The following is a 7,044-nucleotide window of genomic DNA, read 5'->3' as shown; positions in this document are numbered from 1 at the left end:
AATTATTTTTCACAGAAATCCATTGTCTTTTCCTCGCAATTTCTTGCAGTCAGATGTGAATATAGACTTGGGCAGCACTGCATTTGTACTCGCTATGGGTTGCGGTTAGTTGCGAGCCAACGACCTAACACTGTCGAGCCGGATGTCTAAGCTCTTAGGCCACCCTTCCTCTTCCACCCTCTCGTCCTCTCCTCGCCTCCTCCCCTTCGTAAAAGTAGAGGGGAGGATTTCCCCATCTGAGCTTTGCCGCCTACCTATCGAGACAGGCGAAGGATGGTAAGCGGCAGGTAGTGTTGTAAATGCTGACAAAGACGGCGCAAAACTAGGGAACGAAGTAGTAAAAATAAACGCGTTAATTTTAAGGTCCAAATAAAAAATTGTTGGTGATTTACTTCTGGTTAAACCTGAAGTGATGCGATAGCTACAGCTTACCGAGAATAACTTGCTCAGTTGAATTGCGAAGTCAGCCTTTCGCCTCTTCGTTGCGCTGGGCGTTCCTTCTTCATCTTCGTCCCACTTGACACGGCGCATGTGCACAGCTGTTGCAGCTCGCTTTCGCCGGCACACAGCGCCGCCGGCAGCAGCAACTGCTCCACACCAAGTGGCTGGCCATGCTGGCCAGGCTCGAAATGCTACCATAATGTAGCTATCGCTACAGAAGCTATGCTTGTGTCCAACTGTCCCTGCTGAGCTGGTGCATTGCGAGCACCCCACCGAGCAAAGACTGCGATGGTAGGTCACAACGTGTTCTGGTAGGTTTCGAAATAACCACTTCTGGCTGCCGAGGCGGATGCCCAAACTCTTATGCCACCCGTCACTTACCACCCTCTCTCCATCTTCCCTCTCCCTCATCTGCCCGAGGCAGATTTAGCCATCCCCTTTGCCACCAGCCAAGCTGTATAAAGTTGCTGGTGGGGCTGCGGGCGCCGACGATGGTGGTGCGAAAATGAGGAACCAACTAAAAATAGCTATCGATCGAAGAGTTTACACCGCGAAGCTCACCGGCTTAGCGCATTATGGTGCGAGAGCCGTCGCAGTTTTGGTTTGCCTATATAGCCCTGCATTCTGCTGTAACCACTGTCCGGTTGCCCATTCCTTCTCTCTCGCTGTCACCTGCCAAGCCACTAAGCTACTGGTTGTCTCCCATCGTCTCTCTCCCCGCCATCTCGCACTTACCCTGTTTCCGTAATTCGGATAGAGGATTCTACTCTTTTCTCTTTCCCACATCCCCAACATAGCGTTTCGCAATTTAATTACTTTTATTGAATGAAATCAATGAAATCAATAAAAATACATGCTCCTTTGATCAGGTGACTTCTGAATATTCGGTGAAAGTCTGTGAATAAACGATGTTGAGGTGAAAGTGAACAAATTCGTATGTGCAATAATAGGACAATAATTCGTGTGTGTGCTTCTGTCCCATTGTTTGAATATAGGCATTACACCACCGACCTGCATTTCTTGTACCTGTGGATAGAACGTGGTTATAAATGTTATTGATAACTGGATAGAATAGCTCAAGGACGTGTTTTACCGGGATCACCTGCATGCCATTTGCATCTTGAGCTTTACTGTTCTTATTGCATTCACCGAAAAAAAAAATTCTGAAAAAAATTTAGGCGGAAAGGAAAAATGACTGTCTGGTTTGTACTTGCGACAGGTACAGGTTTAATTTGTAAATAATATTGCTACGAACAGGTGTTTATTCAGACCAGGACGGGCGACTGAGGCCAGCTGGCTCCGCTTGCCGAGCACGAGACCCATCTGTCTCGTTCTTCTTCTGTGTAGTCGATGATGCTGACCGCGCAGAAGAGGCATCGCCTCTTCATAAGCTTCAAGCTTCTTTCTACGCAGCCGAAAGACGCAGGGCGCGTTAAAAAGCGCCGATTAAATGCTAGGCCTTCTGACGGGCAACGTGAGTGACTTCAGTTGCGCAAAACGACGGCCGCTTGCCGTGAGACGGGCTATGCGGTAATTCAGCTCGCTAATTTGCTCAATAATAACATAGGGTATATCGTAGTGGCACAGAAGCTTCTCGGACAGTTTCTGCTGTCTGATAGGCCACCGCAACAGGACCAAATGACCAGGTCTGTAAGCAATGTGACGGCGGTGGCCATCGTAGCGCGCTTTATTTAGATCGATCTTTGGGGGCGAAAACACGAAGGCGGACAACGCGCCGCGCTTCCTAGGCAAGAGTGTCTCGACTTGGGAGGGATCTTCATGATGTTGGGCAGAAAGCCACGAGCCGTTCGAAGAGATACGCTGTACATTTTAGTTTTGTTCATTGGACCGTGTCTCAAAAACCCGATAAAGCAGATAAAGATTGTGCGGATGAAATATTTATTATTTGATCTCGGAAGTAATCACGTCGTTTAATTTGGTGCTCTGAGCCTGTGACGACTCGGTCATCCCAGCTTGTTCATTGCCGTAATAGTGTTGTGCAGGAAGCACTGGAACCGTAGCAATGCAAGTACATTTCAAAGTACCTCTCTGACCACGTGGAATCACTGGGCGAGCACCTTTGGATTGCTTTGTTTAAGAACTTACCCAAAAGGAAAAAAAAGAGGGCCCCGAGACAAGCCGCAGTTGACCAACGCAACCGGGTGCACTCTTCCACCCTCCATTGTCCAAACTCTGAGCAAGGGATCAAAATTTTCCACCCAACCAAATCTGGCCTGTTTGGATGTTTTCAGCATGGTGCACAGGATTGCGAACAGCGCATCCTCAGGAGACAAACCTGCGTGTGTTTCTGTTTAACTTCTCTGCGATAAGCAGATCACAACCAAGAATACTAAGAAAAATATATCACATATGTCTCCCAAGAAAACCAAGTAATTTTTGGCCGATAACGATATGAGGCTTTTGCAATCAGACAAGACGGGTTGCTTTATGGTTCAGGGGGCCACGGAGTACAAGGCAAAACCCGTGGAGGCAATTTCGAAGCACTTCCGCAAAGAGGAGAAGCGTGATGAAAAAATTCTGAAGGTACGAAGCCAAGCTGCAAAACTGCGAAAAAGAAGGCCTTGAGAAACTAGGAAAATAAGTTAGAGGCAGCAATCAGCTGTCGCTAAAACACTTCTTCACGGTGAAACTCATAAAACGGCTGCACCCTAACGGACAATTGTGGAAGACCAAGGTACATGGCAACGCGAGGTGTCCCGATACCTCCAAAGGCTTTTGACCTTGCTACCATTGGACGACCCTTTCTTGATACGGAACTCTGATGAGGTGGCGCGATTCATCAAGGAGGACCCAAAAGTGACGTGCTTTTCTATCGATGTCCAGGACCTATTTTACACCATTCTGCGCGGAACAGTCAGGTTTATGAACGCGAGTGGAATTAGCACTTTGGACTTACTTGCACTACTTGAGCTCTACCTCTCTTCCCTATACGTGCAGTTTGGTGGTGAGGTCTTTTTTCAGATGGACGGGATATGCATTGGCTCTCATCACACCGGTGCTGTGCAACATTTTTCTAGCCAGAGGCGACCGTGTCCTACGTGACACACTGTTTCCGCTTGGCATCACGGCATGCTACAGGTACGTTGATGATTTTCTGGTACGTGCCGAAGTGGGATGCACAATGAATGATTTGGTGAAAAAAACGCTGATCGAATTCCAGCTAGCTCATCCAGGACTCTCATTCACATATCAAACCCCCTCTGACAACCGTTTACAAATTCTAGACTTAGGCATTGAAATCGGCCCCTTCGTTTGCTAGCAGTACAGAATAAGGAGCGAAAAGGGCTTGCTTCCTTACGACTCCGCGCACTCTAAGCTGATAAAGCGGAACGTAGCTGATGCATGTTTCAAGCATGCGCTAAAAAACTCTTGCCATCGCAAGATCCTTGACAGCGTTAACTTACAGGCAGCAAGACTGAAGGCTGCTGGATACCCAAACCTGTTAATTGCTGGTCTCGGTCGCGGAAAAATGTTTCAAGACATTCATTAAAGGGAAGCCTGCAAATGCGGACGAAAAGATAAGAGACCTGTTGTTTTGCCATATGTGCATGCCTTGTCACACAGGCTAATGAATGCCAAAAAAGTATGGAGTTTTCGTTGTATTTTCCGCGCCTGAAAAACTCAAAAGAATGTGTGCAGAAATTAAGTCCGGCCAAGAAGAAGAGCACGAAGCATGGTCTTGTGGCGTGAGGCACAAGACGTTGTTTGTGGCATGTGTTGAAGGACTGCTGTATAAAATACCGCTGTCTTGCAGCAGGGCCTATGTCGGCCAGACAGGAAGGTGCTTAAATAAGAGGTTGCGGGAGCACAATTACAACAACTCTCTGGTCAGTGCCCCTAGCAACCTCGCAGCACACTGCCCTGTGCACAAGTGCGAACCTCTACTGGATAGAACGACGGTTCTTCTTAAATCAAAGGACAAGACCACAAGGTTATTGTGGGAAGCATTTTGCATGGCTTCAGAAAAGGACGGTGCTGGGTTCGTTAGTGACCCGTCTGTGGTTTTAACAAAAAAAGAAAAATTGTTTTTAGCCGGTCATTTGTGAAATTCATGACTTGCGAGGTTATTTTAAATCTTGCATGGTTTAGGTGATTGCTTGGCATTCTTGGCTGGTTCCAAAGCTTTTATATTTGTGTGTCTCATGAATATATGCGCATAAATATGCGCCATGTCGAAAATAAACTCAGTTGAAAGTTTGCGCTCATGTCTCGTGGTGTTCTTATGTGGTGTTGTCCCCTTGTATTGCTTGTAGCGCTCCCCAGTCTCAGTATGTACGACCAACTAGCCCTCAACAAAGCTTTAAAAACATTTAAAGTGACTGCCAGTTCCCTGCTATCATCGATACACCAAGTCTCCCCTCCCCCTTAGAGTTTATTAATAATACATCCCTCTCGTGTTTTAGTTCATGGGGAAACTTCTGAATTTGTGTTCTATATATCTGTGGCGTGTTTCTGGATTTGTATTGGTGCAAACACGTAGCGTTCAAATCACGACGCTGGGCTCCGATTGCGTTTGGCGGGTGGGATAGTGGGCGTTGATTAGTGAGTTCGATACCCTCGAACATTTCTTTGAAAGTCGAGGTCTCAAATTTTAGCCATACAAAGAAACTTCCTGCGCGGTAGCGTGCCCTTCCTGTGCAGTAGGCGCCGGTTTCTCTGCAAATGACCTGCCCTGTAAAACTGGGGCAAAATCTATTACGAAGTTTAACCTTGAAACATACTTCAGTACCACGGCAAAATGCTCTCTGCCTAATCACCGCAAGGGGAAAAGCGCCGGTTCATGGCCTTTCGTGCGCCTACGAAGTGCATGTGTGGCATGGTCGTTGAAGGACAGTCACCCTTCGGGGCTACGGCTGCATACATACGACCAGCTTGTCCCTCTGGTGCGTTGAAAAATGCACATGTGCGAGTATGAAAAGACGCGCATGAGCAAAGCATTGCACACTGCACCAGAAATGCAATGTCAGACGGCGCGGTGATACTGTCTTGGTGGTTTTTGCCTGCTGTTGCTTGCCCCGCCCTTTTTTGTCTCCTTTCGCATGTAATGCGCAGGGCTCGCACTCTCGATCTGCGCATGCGCGCTGTGGCCCGCAGCTCCATGTGCACGTAGAGCTTTTGGCCCTTCTAAGAATGCAGTGAGCATAGGAATGGTTTGGTTTGGTTTATGGGGGTTTAACATTCCAAAGCGCCTCAGGCTACGAGAGACGCTGTAGTGAAGGGTTCTGGAAATTTCGACCACCTCGGGTTCTTTAATGTGCACTGACATCACACACTACACGGTCCTCTAGAATTTCGCCTCCATCGAAATTCGACCGCCACGGCCACGATCGAACCCGCGTCTTTCGGGCCAGTAGCCGGGCGCCATAACCACTGAGTCACCGCGGCGGCTACATTGGAAAGGATCATCCAGGAATTGCCGCAACTTCTCGTCCACCTCCGCATACCACTCTCATGAATGGGACCCATATGTGACGGGCGAGGCAGGGGCGGTTGTTGCAGGCGGTCCTGTGCCATCCCTGCCTGAGATACACACACACACTCGCCGTGATCAAGTAGGTATTGCGCACCCAAAGTCACGAGCCTATTGCTAATCAAGCGCAAGGCCCAACTCCAGTCCAAGACCGGGACCGGCAAGTGGGTAGGCCATCGCTTCCGAAGCACTACACACCCTTCAAATATGGAATACTCACCGCGCACCCAGTGTGCTGAGCCTACTGCTTGTCGGGTAGTAGGTCAGAAACCGGCCTAAGTCCCGGACGAGTAAATAATTGCTGTGCTTAAAACAATCGTGAATGTCAAGCGTGTACTGCTTTCCAGCTTAACACGCCAGCTGCACAGAAAGCACTGCAGGTGCTGGATTTGTTCAATTCAGTGCCGGCAGCTCTCCAATAGCTGGCACAACGCATCCTACAGCCTCATCGTTCCGATAAGCGGGGATGTCTTACGTTGTCATCCAAATTATCTCCCGCAACAGCAAACAGCCTTTCTTCACAGTGGAACGACTGCGCTGCCTGCGTTGATTTAGCGATGGAGGACGGTCTATCTCTTGTACTCAGGTCGCAGCGCTCGGCAGCCATCAAAGTGTGCCGGCTACAGCTGCGGCGACCTGCGACTGCCAGTAAGTACGTTTGTCGTTGCGTGTCGTGCTTGCTACGAAGCTCATTGCTCTACTTCTCATTCTTTTACGCCCCCTCCCCCTGATCTCTCCCCCACAGTGCAGGGTAGCCAACCGGAACATTCTTCTGGCCAACCTCCCTGCCATTTCTTGTAACACTTTTCTCTTTGTCTCTTTCTCAGAGCTCTCCCGTACGCGCAATTAAATCTAATAAGGAACATGTTTTGTTACCATACGGTACAGGGCAGTATGTGAGGTTTAAAGTACCAAACCTCCACATAGGCTGTGAGAGAGGCCACAGCCACGCTGCTAGGTTTCCTCCGGGTCAGTTATCCTGCAAATCATCGACAGCTTGTGCAGAGCAGATAACAAGACTTTGATGTCGTAATGCTGGGCTACCTTTTCAGATCGTGCGACTGTGTATATATGTGAGTTATCAACGCTACCTTCTGCCGACGCTGTGCGCG

The sequence above is a fragment of the Amblyomma americanum genome, chromosome 9 (genome assembly GCF_052857255.1).
Source record: "Amblyomma americanum isolate KBUSLIRL-KWMA chromosome 9, ASM5285725v1, whole genome shotgun sequence".
Lineage (NCBI taxonomy): Eukaryota > Metazoa > Arthropoda > Arachnida > Ixodida > Ixodidae > Amblyomma > Amblyomma americanum.
Note: the sequence above shows the minus strand (reverse complement) of the source record.